The sequence below is a fragment of the Macaca thibetana genome, chromosome 1 (genome assembly GCF_024542745.1).
Source record: "Macaca thibetana thibetana isolate TM-01 chromosome 1, ASM2454274v1, whole genome shotgun sequence".
Lineage (NCBI taxonomy): Eukaryota > Metazoa > Chordata > Mammalia > Primates > Cercopithecidae > Macaca > Macaca thibetana.
Genome location: NC_065578.1, coordinates 163703836 through 163729699, shown reverse-complemented (window position 1 = coordinate 163729699; position 25864 = coordinate 163703836). Strand labels below are relative to the sequence as shown.

General features: G+C 35.9%; 1 long non-coding RNA gene across 3 annotated transcripts in view; it reads right to left on the bottom strand.

The window, feature by feature from the left end:
- Nucleotides 1–746: 746 nt before the first annotated feature.
- Nucleotides 747–25864, bottom strand: part of LOC126949680 (uncharacterized) — a 206056-nt gene continuing 180938 nt past the window's right edge. For 2 of the 3 annotated variants that reach the window (XR_007723878.1, XR_007723879.1), the window contains 2 exons: nt 7706–7779; nt 747–5769 (listed from right to left, as the gene is read on the bottom strand). This is a non-coding gene — a long non-coding RNA (uncharacterized LOC126949680). The remainder of the gene's footprint in view (nt 5770–7705; nt 7780–25864) is intronic. The other variant, XR_007723880.1, reaches the window with a different exon arrangement.

The window sequence follows — 25864 nt, the reverse complement described above, 5'->3', positions numbered from 1 at the left end:
AGAAAATTAAAATATTAATTTTACTAAAATTAAATAAAAATGTTAAATTTAATTAAATAAAATTAAAATATTAAAATGCAAAATGACACAAAAATATAATAGAGAAAGAGTCAATAATAACTATTTCTATCTGTAGAAGCTTAGTTTGTACACATTAAGAAATATTACAAAGCCAAATGAATCCTGAATTTTTTCACTTTATACTTGGACTTTGGTTTTTTCAGTACTGTTTATTAAGGATTCCAAGCACCTAGAATGGCAGACAGAGCCCCAGATGCTCAAAATACTGCCTGAATTCTGCTACATCACCTCTGAATCACCCATCTTGCCCAGAGACATTGTTCTCACACTCCCAAGAGGCTCTCTACCTTGAACATCCCTTTTCTCCACCAGCAAGACAGTTTCCTTTAAATCTAGGATTTCAGGCCGGGTGTGGTGGCTCAAGCCTGTAATCCCAGCACTTTGGGAGGCCGAGACGGGCGGATCACGAGGTCAGGAGATCGAGACCATCCTGGCTAACACAGTGAAACCCCGTCTCTACTAAAAAGAATTACAAAAAAACTAGCTGGGCGAGGTGGCGGGCGCCTGTAGTCCCAGCTACTCCGGAGGCTGTGGCAGAAGAATGGCGTAAACCCAGGAGGCGGAGCTTGCAGTGAGCGGAGATCTGGCCGCTGTACTCCAGCCTGGGCGACAGAGCGAGACTCCGTCTCAAAAAAAAAAAAAAAAAAAAAAAAAAAAAAAAAAAAAAAAAAATCTAGGATTTCTTGGCTACATTGTCTATCTTAAGAATAAGAAATTGGATAGGAGTTTTATATAGATTTCAAAAGCAGAGAAGAAATCACCTATTTGAAAATTCACCCTAACTCTAACCCTAGTGTTAAATGCTATTAATTAGCATTCTAGCTCTCTTATTTGGTTGGTATTAAGAACTGAGATGCGGCTGTAACGAGACGCAGGATAAATTACCTGCCGTTTTATGTTATACATCACAGTATTCCCTTTCGCTAAGTCAGGTAATCAATTACTGACTTCTGTTTAGCCTAAAGTAAGTTCTTTAAGTCCTCTGTTACTTGACTGCTGTACCTTCAAATAGTACTCTTATTTATGCATTGCCTCATTAATGCATTACAAAGAATGTCACCCATAATTTTATCTATTTTGTCCTTATTTTCTATACTGATAAATATATACTTTTCTAGTATAATTTAACAATAATAAGAGTGAGTGAAATACCTAGCTAAGCATTTCTTAAGTGGTACATGGATCAGAAAAAGCATATAAAAAGCAAATCAATATCTTCAATATCTTATTGTTAAAGGAGATAGAGCCTCATCCTTGAAAAATAGTAAAACTTCTTTTAGACAAAACTAAAAACAGAAAAGAGATGACATTATGGAGATAGCTGGAACATGCCACTAGAACACACAATATTATACTGCCTCTTCTTTTAAACTTTATTCCTTCCTTTATCACCATTTACCTCTCACAGCCAGGTGGACAGACTAAAAAAATACTGTCATTAATTTATGTTTGAAGACTAGAAAAGCGAGTGAACCAGTTCTCTATTGATTTATCATATTTGAAATTCCTACTGGTACTAACTGTCATGTGCACTCAAAAGCCAACTACATCCCATAGGGATGAAGAGAGTCAGGTAAGAACTTCAGTGGTCCTTGTCTCAATGGTTGTGCTAACGCTGGGGCAGGTGCTGCATTCAGGGATAATGTTGTGCATGAAGTATAAAACCGAGGACAGCAGTTCACAAAGTGTTTGCCTTACAAATTTATTTTAAAACTGGCTCCCTATTAAAAGGGTCCTGTGGTTAAAATATTTAGAAAAGGCTCCATACCATATCACACTCATAGCAACTTATTTCTAATCTACTCATCCGGCAGTCTTACCGTACTAAATGGCAACTTCACTCTTCCTGTTGCTTAAGAAAAAATCCTTGGAGCTATCTCAAGTCCTTACTTCTCTCATACCCCCATCCAATCCAATATCAAAAATACTTCCAATCTATTCTCAAAATATATCCAAAATGTGGCTAATTCTTTGTTTTAAAATACTGCTACTCTGGTGCAAGCTACTATCATATTTCAACAGTATTTCATAGCTTTCTAATTAGTCTCTTGGCTTTCACCTTTTGATCTGTTAAAATGTAAGTCAAATCATTGCAATTTACCATTCAGAACCTTCCAGTGTCTTCCAGTTTAACTCAGAGTAATTTCTCAAACACTTATTGTGTTCTATATGGTCCTACATGATCTGTTCCTTAGCGACATTTCTGACCCTTCCTCTTGTTCATTTCACCCATACTGGCCCCAATTTTGTTGCTCAAACATGTCAAATATATTCCTAATTCAAGGTAATGGCAAATAGTTTTCTCTCCCCTTGAATACTTTCTGCAGTGAGACACATGGTTTGTTCCTTCACTTTATTCAGGCCTCAGTTTAAATACAATATGATCAATGAGATCTGCCCATCCAAACCCACAAAAAATCATCATTCTCCAACTATATGACCATATCTGTTTGATCTACTTACTATTATATCCTTTGTGTTTAAAAGAGTAGAGACTCAATATTAATATTTATGAGTTCAAACAGAAACTTCCAAAGGTAATTCTAAAATTTAAAGAACTGGGAAGAAACATAACTCATGTGTTACCAAGCATAATCTGCTAAATGGCTTAATTTTCTATGTGAACAGACAAGAATATTTGCTCAAAAATCTAGGAAAACTAGAGGGGAAGAACTTCTTGAGTATGACAGAATAACTCAGTTATCAAAGCCTCCTCAACCTTTGGGTTTTCATTCCTGCTTCACCATTAAACAACTCCCTGGCTTTGGCCAAGTCACCGACAACATTTTTGAGGCTTACTTACCCCACGTTGGTAGCCTACCATCTTCTAGAGAAGCAGAGACAGGCACCCTGGGGAATAAGCAATGCCACATTAATTTGTTAAGGCACTGTGGCAGGGAGGAGAAGCAGAGGTTTAAAATATAAGCCAGCAATTAGAAAATAAATGTGAGCGTACTTGTTTATTTCCTGAAGTCAGTGCTTATAAATCAGAATACATGTGGAAGAATAAGTTATAAAATAGAAGTATATGTTTATACGTGTTGATGCCAAGGGTAATATAAAAATACAATTTTATGTAGCTCAACATTTAAATTTCGGAGAGTATCTTCAAACAAGAGAGAATATTTATTAACCTACAAGATGTCTCTTGGGCCTAAACCAACATTCTCTGGTATGTTTCCTAGTTCAAGTGCATATTAAACCCCTGGAGTTTAGTTCAGCATTGAGTAGACTTCCAAAGTTCTGTGTTTTCTGTTACTCATTTTAATGAACACTAAGGGCTTGTATGCATTTAATGCTGGAATCCCACACTGTTTTGGGGGTCTGAAAATTCTGACTTCTGAAGGCACTTATGCCAGAGAGTGCTTCCATAATCTCCATATTTTAGCAGAAATGTTTGTGTGATACCGTCCCTTTGTTTTTGCACACATAAAGTTATCAGAGTGGCTCTTAGACACAAAACAAAACTCGGAGCACTGCTGAGCCAAAGGCAGAGTAAAAGGTCAACAACCAGGAATGATCCTAACCTCAATATTTCAAAAATGGATATTCTGCAAGTACACAGTACGTTATTTGCTTTTTAGTAAAGAAAACATTCTGAAAAAACAACTCAGCTATTCTTAGAATTCTGGCCCAAAAAGCTGGATCTTAAAATGCATTTTGTAGTAGAAAACAGGAATAATTGCTAGAAAAGTGACATTTAAAAATGTTAAAAACTGAAGTTCAAAACCTCTAGCAGCCAGAGGTCCCAGATATATTCTTGGTATCCTCCAACTCTGTGTGCGTGTGTGTGTATGTGTGTGTGTGTGTCTCTGTCTCTATGTGTTACAGATCTACCATACCATAGATCTGTAACACACACACACACACACCCTACCACAGACAGATACACACACACACACACACACACACACACACACACACATACCATAGATCTGTAACATATAATTTTTGTTCTTTCTACCTCACAAAAATTGGCAAAGTTTAATGAAAATGAATGTAAGGCATTTTGAAGATGATTCAACGCTATACAAATGTAAACTACTACCATCCTCCTGTGCTGTGTCAGTTTCAGCATCATTACCAAGAGAAAGGGCACATTTGAGCTGAATTAATTAGAAATTTTTTTATGAACAGGAATCACAGAATCTTAGTGCTAGAAGGTAATTCAAATATTATTTTGTCTAACCTTCAACCCATTTAGGGAACTGTCTTTTACTACATCTCTGACAAAGGTCACTCAACCTCAGCTTAAATAATTCCAGTGATGGGCAATTTGGTGTTTCTTCTAAGGTCATTTACCCCATTAATGGAAATACAAATTTTCTTATGTTGAATTTTAAAAATCTTTTCCATAATTTCTACTATAATCAGACACATAGCTTAAAAACCTTTCTCCCTCTTCTATCTGGCAGTGCTTTAAATATTTTGTAAAAATTGTTATGCCTCATCTTTTATATTTATTCAGCAATGCTACGTCGAAGCACTGGGCTAAGTGTCAAGAACTAAGGCTTAATCAGAGCTAATGTCTGTCCTCAAGTAGTGTGCAAGTCATGGTCTAGCTTTCCAAAAATAATGAGACAGAAAGTACAGTAGGCATTTCAAGCAGATAGGATTTAATATAGGGAACTGATTATCAAGGATTAAAGGTTAAAAGGCTTGGGATGCTGAGGTAACCCGTCATTGGTATCTACCAGAAGGGCTGAGATAACTCAGATATTAGTAATTACAAGAAGCAGGGGTCAACATGAAGAGGTGGAGCTGAGCTGGTGCTCAGCTTCCCTGGGAGTGGTTGCTATGCTGCTAGTGCTTAGACCACCAAGAGGGGTAGCTAGTGGGCCTGGAACTCTGAGCCAGTATGGCACAACTGGTAACAAGGGTACAAAAGAAGCTGGAGACTAAAGCCAAAGCTGTTCTTGACTGCCTGAGAGAAGCTGACAGGGTTCAGCACAGGGGTAATTTTTTCTGTCTTTTCTCCTTCCCAACCACCATCAGTGTCTACCAGTCACAGAAGTAAGCCAGAAAGAGATCGGTCTAAAAACATGATTTACAGAATCTCAATCCCAGCATCACAGAGTAAAGTATGTAAGAATAATCTTGATGCTGAGATATAACAGGTAGATAACCTGCAAACTCTACACTTTTGGTCATTCAGTATCCACATGCATTTTCCAAACTGTATTGAAGCCTCCATACAGAAAGGACAACTTCATGCATCTTCCTAACAAGATGCACACATTCTTCATAAAAACAAAAGCTTTCTCTTCTCAAAAAGAGAAGATACAAAGTTCCATGAGTGACCATACCCATCTCTGGACAATGTTATTCCTCTTCTAATTCACTCATACCCTTGCCTGAATATTCTGTAACACAAAGACTAAGTTTGCCACTGAAAACAACTGCTACATAGGATAATAAGCGAAAGATAAAAAAGACGGAAATTTGGTTAATATATATGAAATATCGTGAAGAAAATATGCTTATTTGCTACAGGCTTCAATTCTGCATCTGGTCCCAACAGCATAGGTGATATTTATACCTTCTTCGTTCTTCTCCCTATTCCATGTCCCCTTTGCCCTCAGCTAGTCAGGATTCTATATCTGTTAGAGTGACACACAGCTTCATCTGGGAAGGACTTGTCTGCAGCTCTGCTTTTGTTGCGTTGATCAGGTTTTCTGTCAAATTGCACTACCAAAAAAAAGTGAAACAGTTAAGAGGCCCCCAAGATCTCTTGGGATCTAGATATAGTGCCTATTTTGCTGTGACAACTCAGTTTCAGTCTAAGTTTAACCCTTAATAATTAGAATCTATAACTCCAACCAGCAGATACATTCCATTCTTGGCCTATGATTTCAGTGGCATAAGAAGCCCAATATGGTCAGATAGCAATCTCAACTCCCAACTCAATGGAGTAGGGTTATTGAGTCTTATGGTAGAAGCGTTCTTCTCTACGAGACTAAGATTTCTCAGTTATTAGAGCCCCAGCCCAAAGTTACAATATTAGGAAGCCCAAATTTTGAATGGTTCATTCCGTGTAATAAAAAGAGATGCTTCTCTGACTTCCGTTGTTTGATTTTCAGATCTAAATATTCTTTATTGGTTGCTTGTTCAAAGCATACTGTATGAAATAATGATCCAACCTTGTAAGGATTTATCCCAGTTGACATATTAACTGAATCTTCTATTAGTCAAACTGTTACTGGGTGGTCAGGTATGTACTAACATTAGTAAATTTCTTAAGAATTAGTATCTTGCTGTTACATATTTTTTTCTGTTAAATGAGTGTCTCGTTAGAAGCAATGTTGTTTAGAATACTATGATGGTGAATTAGAATTTTATCCTATGGGCAGTTATACTGGCCAAAAACAAACAACAACAACAACAACAACAAAACTGCTAGCATGCTAGCAGGAAAGAAAAATCTACTCAGAATACTCATTTCAGTAAGAAGTTGCTTGCTCCTGCATGATGGAAGATGCTCAGCTTGCCACCAGCTGGCTGCCTGGTCTCCTCAGAGAATGGTTCAGATAAAGCATTAATCGCTGGTCTATGGTGTAGGCTGGGTAGGCACTTGGCAGTGACAGTATTTATATTAGCCTTTATGAAGGGATATTCTTGTTGTTAAATACATATATAAACCTCATTCCTCCTACAAAGGCTTGGGACTATGGGGAAGAAGGCTTACTGCCTTCCACAGAATGCATCACAAGTCTGTAGCAACATCATAATAAACTAGCCAATGTGAAAAATCTAAAGGTCAAAAGTTCTGATCACCATGTCATCCTGCTTTCCATAAGATCCATGCACCACCTTGTTCTTGGTAACTAAAAGCTGCCACATTGATCCTGGGCTCTTCTGGTCCTATGATCCCTATGAAACTTAGAAAACCCATCTCAAAACCAGCTTTTTCCCTCTGCCATCACCAGACTACAGAGGACAGCCACTGCACAGCCTTTCAAAGATGCTGGTGCCCCTTGTCTAGCACCTTTCTCAATGACTTAATGAAGTTGATTCTCTCAGGGGATTTATTTAGGAGGGGGCAGTGAGATAAGTAGTGTGAGTAAATGAGAGGCTATACATGATAAATATTCTCCAACATCCTTTAATTTTTGGATTCTTTCTGTTACATTATGTTTATTATTTTAGTACTTGTGAGAATAAGCATCAAAGTTCAGTTTCTGATCATCCTTACTCCAGGCTGTAATAGCCTAGACCAGGGGTTGGCAAACTATAGTCCATGGACCAGATATACCCACTGCCTATTTAAAGTTTTACTGAAACAAAGCCTTGTTCTTTTGTTTACATTTTATCTATGGCAGCTCTCATGCTACTAATGCAGACTTGAGTAGTGACAGATTTCTAAATAAATTAACTAAATATATATTTATACATATACAAACTTATCTAAATGTGTGTGTGTGTGTGTGTGTGTGTGTGTGTGTGTGTGTATTCATCCAGCAATGTGTTCTAAAGGAAACCAGCATGCTCTGGCTGATTGCTTGGAAGACCCAAGGACTAACTCCTGCCATATCAAGGGGTGATCAGACCCTGACAGCCCAATTCATGAGTGCTAAAACATACACAAGACAGGCTCAGACATCAGAATGCTAACTTATTGACTTACAGTGAGAAATTCCTGTCACAGAGACCAGAAATATGGATGACCATATGCTCAGCACATGCTTCCCTGCCGTCAAGCTGTAGGAAAAGCCAAAACCTAATAAGAAATCACTTTATTGATTTTATGAAAAATCATCATCAAGCAGGACAAAAATACCCATAACTATATAATTACTGCTTTTTCCATGTAGGTAAACTTGTATGGGAGTCCGAAGGCTGTTTGGCAAACATTAAAACAGAATGCAGGAAGTGAGAATTGACTGTTGAATGGCAGCAGGCTATCTGGATATGCTCATCATATCATAAAAGTGGCTTTGTAAGTGGGAGAAGAAAGAATCGAAGGTCAATGCTGACAACTCTCTACATTATGTATACCTTACGGAGAACCTTAGCAGTTGAGACCAGAATTAATGTCTGATATTCCTTTCTCTATACCTCTGCAAATGATCAACTTTCACTTTGTTGAAATTGTGCCTTTTTAGGTCTGTTGGTTATGAAGCCCACGTAACCTCTTACCTCTTTTGGATGATGTTTCCTATCTCAGTTCCCTTGTACTACATGGCAACCTTATATTTGTATACTCAGAGAAAAATCTATTTCATATTTGTGATATTTTCTATTTAAGTATGCTTTGGGGATTGGATACAATAATTTATGTAAAGAACCTAGCATAATGTCAAGGACATAGTAGGTGCTCAATAAGTGAAAATAATATAATATACTAGAAGTGGCAGATATGAATGTAATTAATGGGTATGTTATACTACGAAAGTAGTGTGAACAAAGTGCTATGGGAACACATAAGTGAAATAGTCCCAGGAACTTTACCTGTTCAACATATGTAACTGTAAATCACTTCCTCAGTGCCTTTGCCATTTTTCTCTGACTATATTCCAGAGTGTAAATACCAGACTTCATGTGGGGCCCAGAATGTAACACTATACCACCTTAGAATATAGTTCGGTTCATGCTAAGTACAGTATAAACCTCATTTCTCTGTTAATTCACACTAAGCCAAGCATCATTACTGCTCAAATTGAGCTTGTGGTCACCCAAACCCTGTAGTTTGTGTCATGCAAATTTTTTTCACATCAGGTGTCTCCAATCCTGGTCTTGTAGGGCTAAGTTAAAACAAAACCAAAAATAAATCCAAAATAGTACATTCAGTTGAAATTATGTTTTCTTCTAAACCATGGATACTCTATTTTCCTTCTTATGCTATAGTGCCATGGTTTATACTTTGAGGTAGAAAATTGAAAGTCGCAGCCATATCTGCAAAGTCAACAAACACTGTTGGTTCTTCCAAAATTTCCCCACATCTGACTTCTTCCTTTTACACCTACTACTTCATTTGTTTAGTTTTATTTAACAAATGCATAATTCTTATTCAGTGTCATGCACTGTTCTAAACACTTTAAAAATACAAACTCATTTTATCCTCCTAACAACCCTATCAGCAGCAACCCTATTATCCTCAAAGCATAGAGAAGCTAGGTCATTCTCTCAATGTTGCAAATCTAACATGTAGATACAAATCCAGGCAGTCTGGCTCCCAGATGTGAGCTGTGCCCACTGTGCTCTATGGCTCAGTTTCCCATTATCCTTACCCTAAGCTAATACAATAGCCTACCTACTAATCTCCCTGTCTTCAGCGTGGCCTCTCCCCATTTGAACTTGTCATCTACATTGTAGACAAATCTACATTTCTAAACCGCAGATACATTTATATAATTTCTGAGTTTAAAACCCTGAGATATCTCCCTAGAGATAGGAGATAAGTTCTTTATTATGAGGAATAGTCTGTAATAATTGGCAGAACATTCATGGCTGCTCACAACCTGCCTTCAGTCTTCTGGTCTAGCCTTATCTACTACTTTCCCACTAGTCCCTTAATGGACTCTCTCCTTCAACCATATTAGATACTGAATGTTATTGTCTAAATATATGAGCATCTACTGCTCATAACATGTGCACACACATATACACACAAATATATATATGTATATATATAAAACATGTATACCCATACTTATAGAATTCTCATCATACAGCGAATCTCTGATCAAATGTCCTTGCTATAATTTATAGAATTACACTTCATGCATAGTAAATTATTCATATCTTTATGTTTCCATATCACTTTGTTTCTTCTACAAAAATAACATTTCAAATATTGTCATATACTCTGTTATATACATATCTCTCCAACTGGATTGTAAAATTTTTGAGACTAGGAGCTGGGTTCTACACATTTTCTATTCTTAATATTTAGCATATTTGGGACTTAAAACATTAAGTTTAAAAAATTGAATTGAACTTAAATTTAATATATAATATTTTAAAATAATTTAAGCAAAATATTATAATTTCAAAAAATATTTAGTTGTGGATACCTGAGTGTTTTTTGTGTCATATATACATAGAACATTAAGAATGATTTATTCAGTGAGATAAAATTATAGGTTATATCATGTTTGCCCTATAACTCTTCTGTGTTTTGTAACTTTTCTATTAAGATTTTTAATTTTAAAAAGTGTTGTTTTCATATCCCAAATTTTATTTTGGTGATTTTGGCCATATTTCAAGCCTGAAATGATCTTTTAAAATATTTATACTGCTTATCAAACTTCTGTCTCTGATTAAAATTTAGAACATGAAATTCCTGTGGTCCCATGGTAACCACAAAAAAAAGCCTGGACAAAATAGAAACAGTGCTTTTCCATCGAAATAGCAAAGAAGAGGATGCAGGGAATCTTTGTTAAATGAATTTCAGAAAGAAATGAGCCCTTCATAGTGAGGAGAGAGCCTCAGCATCTTCTAAACCTGAGGGCAGGTTCCAGGTCTCAGTATAGGTGGATGGATGGTGGAATAAGCCACATAGAAACAAAGAGATTTTTTAAAAATGAAAAGAAATCAGCTGAGCCTTGGATGACAGTGTGGGCTGGTGACATTTTTTAGAACCTGGAAGAGTGGCAAATGTAAAAATAAATCATGTGGCCCAGTCAGTCTCTTTCCCTAACCAAGCACTGAATTTTGCCATGAAAGGAATAATAAAGGGTATTAGTAGAGAGAAATAGCAATGGTACCACCCATCGTCAAAATTCTTCTATTGTAGAAACCTGCTGGAATTGAAAACAGAGTGAACAAAAAAAGGGGAAAAAAATAATATTTGGTTGTCTCTTAGGTCAAATATTGTCTTGGTTAATGGAAGATGCAGGTGAAGCTATAAAAGTTCAGCTTGGGCAAATCACTTACCTCTATCTAAATGAAAGCTCAGACTCAAACTTACTCTAGCAGCCCCTTACTCCAATCCCTAGACAAAGGAAATTACTTGCATTCTTTTATAATTAAATAAAGCAATAAAAACTAAAGTATATATCAATCTCCACCATAATTTTATACACACCCTCCATAATGTAATAAAAATTATAAGACATACAAAGAAAATGTGACTCATACTCAAGAAAAAACATAGCAATTAGAAGAAAACTCATAGTTAACCCAGTTAAAGGAATTAGCAATTATTTTAAAACCAATTTTCTAAATATGGTAAAGAATCTGCAGAAAAATACATATATAACAAATAAAAAGATATGGTATTTCAGAAGAGATATAAGAACTATATAAAATAAACAAAAGAAATTAAAATATTCAAAATCCAAAGTTTATCCAATTGTCTTAATATCAGATTGGACATTATGGCAGAAAAGATCAGTAGATTTAAATACAGATTAATAGAAATTATTCAAACTGAAGCAGAGAGAAAAGGGAATGATTGAAGAAAATAAACAGAGCATCAGTAATACATGAGACAATATCAAGCCACCTAACATATTTGTAACTGCCATCCCAGAAGGAGAATAAAGGCAAAATAAGGGAAAAAATTACTTGATAAAAATATTAGGCAAAAGCTTTCCAAATTTAATATAAAATATCAACCCATCAACCCACAAATTCAAGAAATTTAATAAACCTCACTTTGGATGACTGCAAAGAGAAAACTCATCTAGGCACATCATAATCAAGTTTTTGAAAACAAGATATAAAGAATAAGTTTTAAAAGAATCCAGAGATAAAAACACATTACCTCTAGGTGTACAGTGATAAAAATGAATACTAACTTCTCATTAGAAAAAAAATGCAAGCTAGAAGACAATAAAACATTATCTTGAGTGTCAAAGAAAGAAAGCAATTGTCTTAGTAAGCTTGGACTGCTACAACAGTTATCATGGACTGGATGGCTTAAAAAAACAGACGTTTATTTCTCACAATTCTGGAGCCTGGAAGTCCAAGATAAGGCTGGCTGCATGGTTGGGTTTTGGTGAAGGCTCTCTTCCAGGTCAGATAACTGACTTCTTGTATCCTCACATAGCAGAAAGAAAATAAGCTAACTTTGATCTTTTCTCATAAGGACATTAACCCCATTCATGAGGCCTCTACCCTCATAACTTAATCACCTCCCAAAGAACTCATCTCCAAATAGCATCCCACCGGAAATTAAATTTTTAACATATAAATTTTGGGGAGATACAACATTCTGTCCATAACAGTTATGTCAACCTAGAATTTTATATCCAGCAGAAATATCTTCAAAATAAAGGTGACATGAATACATTTTAAAATCAAGAAAACATTAAAGAATTCATTGCCAGCCAAAATAATGAATAGTACAAATTATTTAATAAAGAACTTGTACCTAAAATAAATAATTCCTGAGCAAATGGTCAAAGGACTTAAACAGACATTTATTTTTAAAAAGAAGTGGGTATAGTGGCTCATACCTATAATCCCAGCTACTCAGGAGGCTGAGATGGAAGAATTACTTAGGCCCAGTGTTTAAGACCAGCCTGGACAACATAGCAAGACCCTGTCTCTAAAAAACTTTAAAAAAAATAGCCAAGCATGATGGCACTGCCTGTAGTCCTAGCTACAGAGGAGAGAGGATCACTAGAGCTGAGGAATTCGAGGCTGCAGTGAGCTATGATCATGCCACTGCACTCTAGCCTAGCCTGGGTGACAGAGCAAGACCCTGTCTCGAGAAAAAAAGACCTAAAATGGGTACTAAGTAAATGATAAAGTGTATTTTTGCATTAATTATCAGAAAAAAAGCAAATTAAAACCACAACAAGAAACATTATGCCCACTAGAATGTCTAAATTTAAGAAAACTGACAATACAAAATTTTGGTAAGGATACAGAGCAACTGGAATTTTCAAATATTGCTGGTAGGGATGTTGTAAAGTTTCTTATAAAGTGAAACATGCATGTGCCCCAGCAATTTTATCCCTGGAGAAATAAAAATATATGTGCACAAAAAAAATTGTATATGGAGTATTATTTTTAAAAGCCAAACAATGAAAACAACTTTAGCATCCAGCAGCAGGAAAATAGGTAAACAAAAATCCTAATAGAATATTTTTTGGCAATAAAAATGATCAACTGAACACAGAATAATGTGGATAAATCTCAAAAAAATGATGTTAAGGAAAAGAATGCAAACACAAAAGAGTACATACAGTTTTTTAATTCATGTGCAGTTCAAGAACAGGCAAAACTAATTTACGATGGCAGAAATCACAAAAATAGCTGACTTTAAGAGTCATCTTAGTTTAAGAGTTGAATAAGAAGGGGCACAAGGGAAAACACATTTTGTGTAATGAAAGCACTCTATATTTTAATTGTACTTTTGTCAAAACTAATAAACTGGCATATTTTATTTTTTTTATTTTTTATTATTATACTTTAAGTTCTAGGGTACATGTGCATAACGTGCAGGTTTGTTACATATGTATACTTGTGCCATGTTGCTGTGCTGCACCCATCAACTCGTCAGCACCCATCAACTCGTCATTTACATCAGGTATAACTCCCAATGCAATCTCTCCCCCCTCCCCCCTCCCCATGATAGGCCCCGGTGTGTGATGTTCCCCTTCCCGAGTCCAAGTGATCTCATTGTTCAGTTCCCACCTATGAGTGAGAACATGCGGTGTTTGGTTTTCTGTTCTTGTGATAGTTTGCTAAGAATGATGGTTTCCAGCTGCATCCATGTCCCTACAAAGGACACAAACTCATCCTTTTTGATGGCTGCATAGTATTCCATGGTGTATATGTGCCACATTTTCTTAATCCAGTCTGTCACTGATGAACATTTGGGTTGATTCCAAGTCTTTGCTATTGTGAATAGTGCCGCAATAAACATACATGTGCATGTGTCTTTATAGCAGCATGATTTATAATCCTTTGGGTATATACCCAGTAATGGGATGGCTGGGTCATATGGTACATCTAGTTCTAGATCCTTGAGGAATCGCCATACTGTTTTCCATAATGGTTGAACTGGTTTACAATCCCACCAACAGTGTAAAAGTGTTCCTATTTCTCCACATCCTCTCCAGCACCTGTTGTTTCCTGACTTTTTAATGATCGCCATTCTAACTGGTGTGAGATGGTATCTCATTGTGGTTTTGATTTGCATTTCTCTGATGGCCAGTGATGATGAGCATTTTTTCATGTGTCTGTTGGCTGTATGAATGTCTTCTTCTGAGAAATGTCTCTTCATATCCTTTGCCCACTTGTTGATGGGGTTGTTTGTTTTTTTCTTGTAAATTTGAGTTTTTTGTAGGTTCTGGATATTAGCCCTTTGTCAGATGAGTAGATTGCAAAAATGTTCTCCCATTCTGTAGGTTGCCTGTTCACTCTGATGGTAGTTTCTTTTGCTGTGCAGAAGCTCTTTAGTTTAATGAGATCCCATTTGTCAATTTTGGCTTTTGCTGCCGCTGCTTTTGGTGTTTTAGACATGAAGTCTTTGCCCATGCCTATGTCCTGAATGGTACTACCTAGGTTTTCCTCTAGGGTTTTTATGGTATTAGGTCTAACATTTAAGTCTCTAATCCATCTTGAATTAATTTTCGTATAAGGAGTAAGGAAAGGATCCAGTTTCAGTCAACTGGCATATTTTAAATGTGCCCATGTTCACTGTACATAGACTTCAACAAGTAAATATCAATTTCTACTGATGAATAAAGACAACTGTCTTCAAGCATACTAGTTATGTCCCTCAAGGTTTGTGCCTTCTACAAAGTATTCAAATAAATTCCATTGCAGCTGGTAAAGTTATAGAATCAGATGTGGCTAAGCACCATACCTTTTTGTTTACCACTAGAGGTTAACCTCCAGCAGGTCATCAATATTAATCAACATGTTTTAATGTACAGTTACCATATTAATCTCAAATTCAACATTCTTAGGTGTAGGCTAAAAACTCTCTCAATCATGCCTAGTTCCATTAGGAAATCATTTCCATTCCAAATCTGCCCCTCTCCCTCTCTAGTTGTGATACCAAGTAGAGCTGTAATACCTTTCCTTAATAAACTCAAAGCTGGACCATTGTTCCAGGTCTAGCTGATAAAAGTACTTAATTTCTCTGTCCTAGTGATTATTCTAGCATGGGCGGGTGACTCAATCTGAACCAACAGGGTTTTTTCTCAGAATCATTTTATCTAGAGTTAAAGAAAAAGGGACTCTTTCTAAGTATATTTCTGGAAGAATATAAATTAAAGGCTGCTAGTAATCTTTTTTACTATATCAGGAAAGTGTATAGTAAGGCAATATAAAGTTAAGTGATAGCAAACATATGAAAGGAAAGTTATCTTTGCATTGAAGTTCCAATTTCCTACCTAGCTTACTATGAGAAGAACCAACTTGGTTTCCTGAGCCATAAAAATCTCTATTCTGTTACACTATCTTGAACTAGATTTCCATCTCTTGCAATTTAAAAAATCCAGACTATCATTTCATATTATCATTGAGATAATGAAACACTTTTATATACATTACTGAAAAAAAAAAATCAAGAAAACTTTAAGGTGTTTCAACAGTTTGAAAACATTTTTAAAAATTATTATAACCATTATTAGAACCTATAAATCTCTACTTCTTTTACTCTGTGTTTGAAAATAATTTATTTAGCATTCTATTGTAAAATAGCAATGGATATTAATGTCAAGTCCAATAACAAGTCATTTTCAATGTCTTCCTTTCAAACAATTGGGAATTCTGAGAAAATGGCAGTGATAGCATTATTTTTTAATGTTGCTGAATCACTCATTGAAACAGACAGATTAATGAGTGTAACAGGGCCAAAAATTAAATAAACAACTTCCACAACTAAACTGGCATCTTATCTCAACAAACCCTAAATACTAGTTGGGTGGGGTGTGGGCAGGGCATGACCCACATAAATACTATATGGGTATGCATAAAGAAGAGGGAAGTAATGAGGTATCTGACATATTTGAAAATGGGAAAACATGAAAATAGCCGGAGTTACACACTAGAAATCGTGACAGGCCAATTTTAGAACCGCAGCTGAGAACGTGAGATGTTTTGTGAGTAAGGTGTGCAGAAATGAAAGCAGTGTAGGCCCTATCTATGATGTCCCAAAACTAACTATTCAAATCTCTCCTCCTGGACAAAGTCCTACAGTGAGGAGAAAATCAGGAACAAAATACAAATTGACCAGGACATAGAAAAAGAAATTTGTTAGTCGGGTAGGGCTGCCATAACAAAATACCATAGACTGAGTGGCTGAAATAATATTACTTTCTCACAGTTCTGACAGCTAGATATCCAAGATCAAAGTGCCAGAAAATTTGGTTTCTGGTGACTGCACTCTTTCTGGTTTACAAACAGCCATCTTCTCGCTGTGTCTTCACATGCCCTTTCCTCCTTGTGCTTGTGAAGGTAGAAGGATCTCTACTGTCTCTTCCTCCTCCAAGGACCCAGTCCTGTTGGAGTAAGGCCCCACCCTATGGTCTCACTTAACCCTTGTTATCTTCTTGTAGTCCTCATCTTCAAATCAGCCACACTGAAAATGAAGGCTTCAACATATGAATTTGGGGAAAGGAGGAGACAAAATTCAGTCCATTACAAGGGAGCAAAGAAAATAGAGGTTCTATGTAAAAGTGGAGAGAGGTATTATACAAAGACAAGAAACCTCTAGAAGTACAGAATCACATTTTTTAAAACTTCATAATAATAACATAATACAGTTTTAGAGTGATAAAGTTAAAATGGCTGTCCTAACCCATCCCCTTCCTTCTAAAATTTAGGAAGTAAAAATAAACAACAGAAAGTAATTGTGGCTGAATTCCTAACAATATCACCATAATTAAAAGATAATAAAGAACAAGATAACAATTTTACAAGAAGAAAAAAAACACCACAAAGGCATGTCTGTGAAACAGACAACTGTAAACTAACACTTCAAAATCAGCCAAAGGAAAGTAAGAAAATAAAACAAAATATGAAAATAAATATATAAATCAGAATTAAAAATAAATAAGGAGAGATATCTGGTTTCAGGTCCAACATGCAAAGAGCTTAAAAGTCATCACTCACACTCACAAAAATAAATAAATAAATAAATAATGAACAAACTAAAAAATCAATGACTTTTCTTAGATTCATCAGAGAATTGAGGTCACAAGGCAACATGCCAAACCAAAATCTGGAAAGGCATGTGACTACAGAGAATCAAGCTGAGACCAGATTACCTGAAGCAGAAGCTGCATGAGTCAGTCATGGACAGAAACAGTTAAATGGTTATTTTTATGAATTGCTGGAGGAAGAATGTGGATTAGCATGAGAGATAAAAACACTTGGGAGCTAGTTTTAGGGGGACTTCCACACTTGAGTGAGTTTTACTTCCAGAAACCCAACTATGTTCTCATGGCTAAAATCAGAGAAAAATCCTGTCCTGTTTCTGGTAGGAGAAAGGAAAATGTAACCACTTAGAAATATACCCAGAGTATTTTCCATAACAAAAGACTGCCTTCCAAGGGAAACTACTTTACCAGAACCTTGCCTACCTGTAGAAAAGTCAATTGCCTAGCTCAAATCCTCTCTAGCCTTCAAGCCTCTCATAAAGGGAGGAGGCAAAAAGGCCAAGAAGTATTTCTGAAGGTCAGAGTCCAATCACTCAGTCTCACTAAATAACATACGTTAAATCACAAGGTTGTAGAATACTTTCTGGCTCCACCAATTTGCCACTATATTGATAGGGTTCCAGTATAAGAGCAGATTCCAACTGAAAGAACTGTAGGACACAGACTCTAAGAAGTTCTTAGACAAACCCAAAGACAATAGAGGAGAAAATGAAATAAGAAAACAAGAAATGCCTACTCTTCTAGCACCTACAGTTACAGCAAACAGGAAGTATAGCTCAACTCCTAGGAAGATCAATATAAAATCAAAGCCTAATTACCTGTTTCTATCATTTCCAGCTTTCAAAAAAAAAATAAAAAAAGGCACAAAACACACAGTCTAAAGAGAACAGAAAAACATCAGAACCAGACTTAGATTTGACATCGATTTTGGAATTATCACAGAATTTAAACCGTGATTAACATAATATGAGCTCTGATGGAAAAAGCAGGCAACACTCAAGGAGAAATGTATAGTGTAAAAAGAATTTCACATTAAAAAGAACAGTTAAAAGGTGCTACAAATAAAAAACACTGTAACAATAAAGAATGTTTTGCTGGACTCACCAGTAGACTGGAAATAGTAAAGGAAGGAATCACTGAGCTTGAAAATCATATCAAGAGAAGTTCAAAATTAAATGTAAAGGAAAAATAATTTGTTTAATAGAACATAACATTCAAGAACTCTGGGACAATTACAAAAGTGTGACACACATATGATTGGAATATGACAAAGAAAAGAAAATGAGAAGCAAAAGAAATATTTCAAGCAATATGGCTGATATTTACTATTTTAGTTGGTGTCCTCAATACAGTTTTGATAAATCTAATATGCAGAAAATCTGTAAGGATATAGTTGATCTTCACAGCACCATCAATCAACTGGATCCAACAGCAGAATATATTAATATATCATTAAATACACACCAAGACAGACCACATTCTGGCCCATAAAAAAGTCTAAATTTTTTCAGGAATAAAAATAATGCAAAGTATTCTCTCATACCACAATGTTAAACTAGAAAACAGTAACAGAAACAGGAAAAATCACAACATATTTGGATATCAAACAATAACACTTCTTAATAACACATTCAGGAAAAAGGTTTCAAGAAAAATTTTAAAATATTTTGAACTAAATGAAATAAAACATCAAAAAATGTGATATCCAGTGGAAGCTGTGCTTCAAGGTAAATCTACAGCATTGAACATATGTGCTTCCAAAGAAGATAGATCTCAATCAATAATCTAAACTTCTACCTTCAGAAACTAAAGAAAGAAGAGCAGCATAAACCTAAAGCAAGCAGAAGAAAAGAAAGAAATCAAGCAGAAATCAATGAAATTTAAAACAAAATTAATATTTAAAAAAATCAACCAAATCAAAAACTGGCATTTTAAAAAGATGAATAAAATCCATCAACCTCTAGCCAGACTAACCAAGAAAAATAAGAGAAGACACAAATTACTGAAATATAAAATGAAAGAGGGACATCACTACTGGTTTCATAGACATTAAAAGAATGATAAAGGATATTATGAAAAACTCTTTACCCACACATTTTGATAACTTAGATGAAACAGACTAACTTTTTGAAAGACACAAACTAACCAAACTCACGAAGGAGAAATAGATCTTCTAAATAATCCTGTATCTGTGAAATAAATTAAGTCAATAATAATAAACCTGTAAAATTAAGTCACCAGGACCGGATAACATCACTGGTGAATTCTACCAAATATTTGAGGGAAAAAAAATGACAAAAATTCTCTAGAATCTTTTCTAGAAACTAGAAGCAGAAAGATTACTTTCTAACTCATTATATGAGGCCATCATTATCAAAATACCAAAGCCAGATAAAGATATTACAAGAAAGGACAGTAACAAGACAATCTCTCTCACAAAAATAAACGTAAAAATCATCAACAATTTATCCAGTCTATCACTGATGGGCATTTGGGTTGGTTCTACATCTTTGCTATTGTAAACAGTGCTGCAATAAACATGTGTGCATGTGCCTTCATAGTAGAATAATCTAAAGGGGAGGGAGAACATTGGGTCAAATACCTAATGCATGTAGGGCTTAAAACCTAGATGATGGGTTGATGGGTACAGCAAACCACCATGGCACCAAGCCACCACCCAGCCTGGGGAGGAACAGGTAAAACCAAGGTCTCCTAAGCACATTTAGGACAATACCCACCTCCATGCTACAGACAGCTGTGAAACTGGCGACTAGCCTACCTAACCCATCACAGCTATCAACAACACCAACACAAACCACTTGGGACCCAGTGGGTTGCTCTACCACCACTACTGCCATTACCCACATTATACCAGCTGCCAAGGGGCCTGATAACCTTCCCATATACCTGGCTCACTGTTCTCAATACTAGCATCTAAGCAAAACCCCAAAGGCCCAAGAAATGGCTCTCCAGGACCCACTAACACTGGTGCCAGCATAATTTGTTCTGACTACCAAAAACAGGCACATTCAGCTGCTACCACCATGGCCCAAAGAATGGCTCAGTTGGTGTCCAAGTCCCCAAAAATTCTTCAGCACAGCCTCAAAAATAACCATAACCTAAGCCACCAAGGAAATCACAAGCACCACTGACCCTGTGTACTGCCAAAGACGACATACAAAAATTACCACAGATACCCAAAATCAAAGCCAAAGTGTCCTACTCAACCAACAACAGTTATACATCTTCAGGAAAAAATTCTTCCCTACAGAGGCAATTTCACAAAATTGGAACAAGCATCTACTTCAACAGATGCACAGATATCAATGGAAGGACACAGGAAACGTGAACAAGCAAGAAAATGACATCACAAAAGAATCACAATTGTCCAACAATAGATCCCAATCAAAAAGAATTCCTCAAAATACTAGAAAAAATATTAAGATACTGATTTTTTTAAAATCTCAATGAAATGCAACAGAAATTTGCAAACCAATATAAAGAAATCAGAAAATCAATTTAGTAAATGAATGAGAAATTTACCAGGAAGATAGATATGTTGAAAAAATAATAATAAATAGCTGGGCACAATGACTCATGCCTGTAATTCCAGGACTTTGGGAGGCCAAGGCAGGCAGAACACTTGAGCTCAGGAATTCGAGACCAGCCTGGGTAACATGGCAAAACCCTGTCTCTACAAAAAACAAAAACTACAAAAGTTATTTAGTTGTGGTAGCATGCACCAGTAGTCACAGCTACTTGGGAGGCTGAGTGGGGAGGATGGCTTACATACACCTAGGAGGTGAAGGTTGCAATGAGCTGAGATTGTGCCACTACACTCCAGCCTGGGCAACAGAGCCAGACCTTGTCTCAAACATAAAATAAATAAAATAAAATAAAATAAAATAAAAATTAAATAAATTTTAAAAATTAAAAAATTCTAGAGTTAAAAAATTCAAAGTAATACAAAATACATTCAAAAGTTTCAATACCAGACTAGGTCAAGGCAGAAGAAGGAATCTTAGAACTTGAAGATAGGTCTCTTAATTCAATCAGATAAGAATAAGAAAATAATAATAATAATAATAAAGAATGAGGCCGAGCATGGTGGGTCATGCCTGTAATCCCAGCATTTTGGGAGGCTGAGGCAGGCAGATCATGAGTTCAGGAGTTTGAGACCAGCCTGGCCAACACAGTGAAACCCCATCTCTACTATAATACAAAGAATTAGCTGGGCATGGTGGTGGGTGCCTGTAATCCCAGTTACTTGGGGGGCTGAGGCAAAAGAATCACTTGAACCTGGGGGGCGGAGGTTGCAGTGAGCTGAGATTGCACCACTATGCTCCAGCCCAGGCCACAGTGTGAGACTCCATCTCAAAAAAAGAAAAGAAAGAAAGAATGAACAAAGTCTTCAAGATGTTTGGGAGTACACAAAGAGATTGCACTTACAAATTATTTGTATTCCTAAGGGAGAAGATTTCAGGAAATAATCAGGAAAAACTTCCCAAGTCTAGCAAAAGTGTTAGACATCAGGATACAGGAGACCCAGTGATCCCCAGAAAATACATTGCAAAAAGAAATTTACCATGGCATATTATGTTCAGATTATCTAAAATCAATGTGAAAGAAAGAATTTTAAAATGAGCAAGAGTAAAGCATCTAGTCACCTATAAAGGAAACTCCATTCGAATAACAGCAGAAAATAGAAACCTTATAGGTGAGAAGAGAATGGAATGGCATTTTTGAAGTGCTGAAAGAAAAACTATCAGCTAAGAATGGTATACGCTACCAGAATAAGCTTCATGAATGAAGAAGAAATAGTCTTACCCTCACAAGCAAATGCTGAGAGAATCTGTCATTACCAGACCAGTTCCACAGGAGATGCTCATCCATGTCTTAAATATGTTAACAAGAGGAATATTCACCATCATGAAAATATAAAACTCACAGGTCTTATAAAACAATTACACAAAGGAGGAAGAGCCAAGAGTCAAATGACATCATGATACAATTCTATCAAACCACAAAGACAAAAAGAGAAAAATAAACAAATAATTTATACAAGAGCTTGAAAACAATTAACAATATGACAGGAAAAGAGCCTCACATATCAACTTTGAATGTAAATGGATTAAATGATCCATTTAAAATATATAGATTGGCAAAATGGGTAAAAAGCATGATCCAACTATATACTCCTTATAAGAAACTCATCTTGCATAGAAGACATCTATAGACTGAAAGTAAAAGGGTGGAAAAAGATATTCCACACAAAAGGAAAACAAAAGTGAGCAGGGGTAACTATCTTTATATCAGATAAAATAGACTTTAAATCAAAAATAAAAAAGATTAAAAAGGTAATTATATAATTATAAAGAAATTAATTCAGCAAGATAATGTAACAATCCTAAATATATATGCACCCAACATCAGAGTACCCAAATTCACAGAACAAATTTTAGTAGACTTAAAGAGATAGTCAGCAATACAATAATAGTGGGAGACTTAAATACCCCACTCACACCACTAGACAGACCATTAAGGCAGAAAATTAACAAAGAAACAATAGACTTAATTTGTGCTTTAAACTATACAGGCTTAACCAGTATTTACAGAACATTTCACTCAACAACTACAGAATATACATTCTTTTCATCTGCACATGGAACATTCGCCAAGATAAACCACATGTTAGACCACAAAATAAATCTTAACCAATTTTTTAAAACTAAAAATTATATAAAATATCTTCTTAGGCCACAGTGGAATAAAACTAGAAGTCAATACCAAGAGTAACTTTAGACAGTGTGAAAATATATAAAAGTGAAACAACATTCTGCTGAAGGGTGGCTGGGTCAACAAGAAAATTAAATTGGAAATTTTGATTTTTTTAAATGAATAAAAATAAAAACATATCAAAACCTGAGGGATACAGCAAAAGTGGTGCTAAGAGGAAAGTCGATAGTATCAATGCCTACATCAAAAAGTAGAAAGATAACAAATTAACAATGTAATATCACACCTCAAGGAACTAGGGAAACAAAAACAAACAACCCAAAGTTAGCAGAAGAAAAGAAATAACAAAGATTAGAGCAGAACTAAATGAGAGGCCAAAAAAAACCATGAAGGATCAACAAAATGAAAAGACGATTCTTTGACAAGATAAATAAAATTGATAAATACTAGCTAGACTGACCAAGAACAAAGAAGATCCAAATAAACACAGTCAAAAATGAAAAAGGAGATATTACAACTAATACCATAGACATGCAAAAGATCAGAGACTATTATGAACAATACAACTAATAACACAGAAATACAAAAGATCATCAGAAACTATTATGAACAACTGTACACATACAAACTAGAAAAACTAGATGAAATGAATAGATTCCTGGAAACATACAACCTCCTGAGACTAAACCAGCAAGAAACAAAACTCCCAAAAGGACCAACAATGAGTAGCAAAATTGAATCAGTAATAAAAAATCTCACAGGAAAAAAAAAAAAAAAAACTGAGGACCAAATAGATTCACAGAAAAAGAAAAACTAGGCCAGGAGCAGTGGTTCATGCCTGTAATCCCAGCACTTTGAGAGGCTGAGGCGGGTGGATCACGAGGTCAGGAGTTCAAAACCAGCCTGGTCAAAATGGTGAAACCCTGTCTCTACTAAAAATATACTTAAAAACAAACAAACAAACAAACAAACAAAAAAACATTAGCCAGGCATGGTGGTGGGTGCCTGTAATCCCAGCTACTCAGGAGGCTGAAGCAGAGAATTGCTTAAATCCAGGAGGCGGAGGTTGCAGTGAGCCAAGATCTTGCCACTCTACTCCAGGCTGGGCAACAGAGTGAGACTCCGTTTCAAAAAGGAGGCGGAGGCGGAGGAGGGGGAGAAGGCAAAGAAGGAGAAGGAGAAGGACTAATACCAGTCCTTCTACAACTATTTCGAAAAATCGAGGAGAAATTCTCCCTAACTCATTCTATGATGCCAGTATCACCCTGATACCAAAACAAGACAGGACACAACATAAAAAGGAAAACTACAAACCAGTATTCCTGATGAATATAGATGTAAAAATCCTCAACAAAATACTAGCATATTGAATCTAACAGTACATCAAAAAGACAATACATCATGGCCAAGTGGTATTTATCCTAGGAATGCAAGAATGATTCAATATATGCAAATCAATAAATGTGATACATTGCATAAGCACAGTTAAGGACAAAAACCATATAATCATCTCAATAGATGCAGGAAAAGCATTGGATGAAATTTAGCATCTCTTCATGATAAAAATCCTCAACAAACTAGGCATAGAAGAAACATACTTCAACATAATGAAGACCATATACCACAAATTCACAACCAACATCATACTTAATGGGGAAAAGTGTAAAGCATTCTAAGAACTAGATAAGACAAGGCTAGGTGGGGTGGCTCACGCCTGTAATTCCAGCACTTTGGGAGGCCAAGGTGAGTGGATCACCTGAGGTCAGGAGTTTGAACCAGCCTGGCCAACATGGTGAAACCCCATCTCTATTAAAAATACAAAAGTTAGTCAGATGTGGTGGTGGGTGCCTGTAATCCCAGCTACTCAGGAGGCTGAGGCAGTAGAATCACTTGAACCTGGGAGGCAGAGGTTGCAGTGAGCTGAGCTCGCACCACTGCACTCCAGCCTGGGTGACAGAGCAAGACTGTATCTCAAAAAAGAAAGAACTAGACAAAACAAAAATGCTCACTTTCACAACTCTTATTCAACATAGTGCTGGAAATCCTCACCAGGGCAATCAAGCAAAGGAAAAAAAAATTAAAAGGCACTCAAATTAGAAAAGAGGAAGTCAAGTTATCCCTGTTTCCTAATGATATGACCTTACATAAAACCTTAAAAGAGTCCACCAAAAAATTAATGAATGAAATAAGTAAAGGTTCAGGATACAAAATCAAGGTGCAGAATCAGTAGCATTTTTATACAGCAATAATGATCTAGCTGAGGACTAAAGAAGGCAATTCCATTTATAATCACCACACACACACACACACACACACACACACACACACACCCCTAGGAATACATTAACCAAGCGGGTGAAATATCTACACAGAAAATTACAAAACACAGATGAAAGAAATTGTAGATGGCACAAACAAATGGAAAAGACATCCTCTGCCCTTGGATCAGAAGAATTAACATAGTTAAAACGACCATACTGCCCAAAGCGATTAATCTACAGGTTCAATGGAATCTCTATCAAAATACTAACATTATTTTCATAGAATTAAAAAAACAATTCTAAAGTTTATATGCAACAAAAAAGAGCCCATACAGCCAAAGCAATCCTAAGCAAAAAAGAACAAAGTTGGAGATATCACATTGCCTGACTTCAAATTATACTACAAGACTATAGTAACCAAAATAGCATGGAACTGGGATAGAAATAGACACATAGATCAGTGGAACAGCATAGAGATCCCCGAAATAAAGCCACATACTTACAGCCAACTGATCTTTGACAAAGTCGATAATAACAAGCAATGGGGAAAAGACACACTTTTCAATAAATGGTGCTAGAAAAATTGGATTACCATATGCAGAAAAATAAAAATGGACCCCTATATATTACTATATACAAAAATCAATTCAAGATAGGTTAAAGATTTGAATATAAGAACTGAAACTATAAAAATACTAGAAGAAAACCTAGGAAAATTAT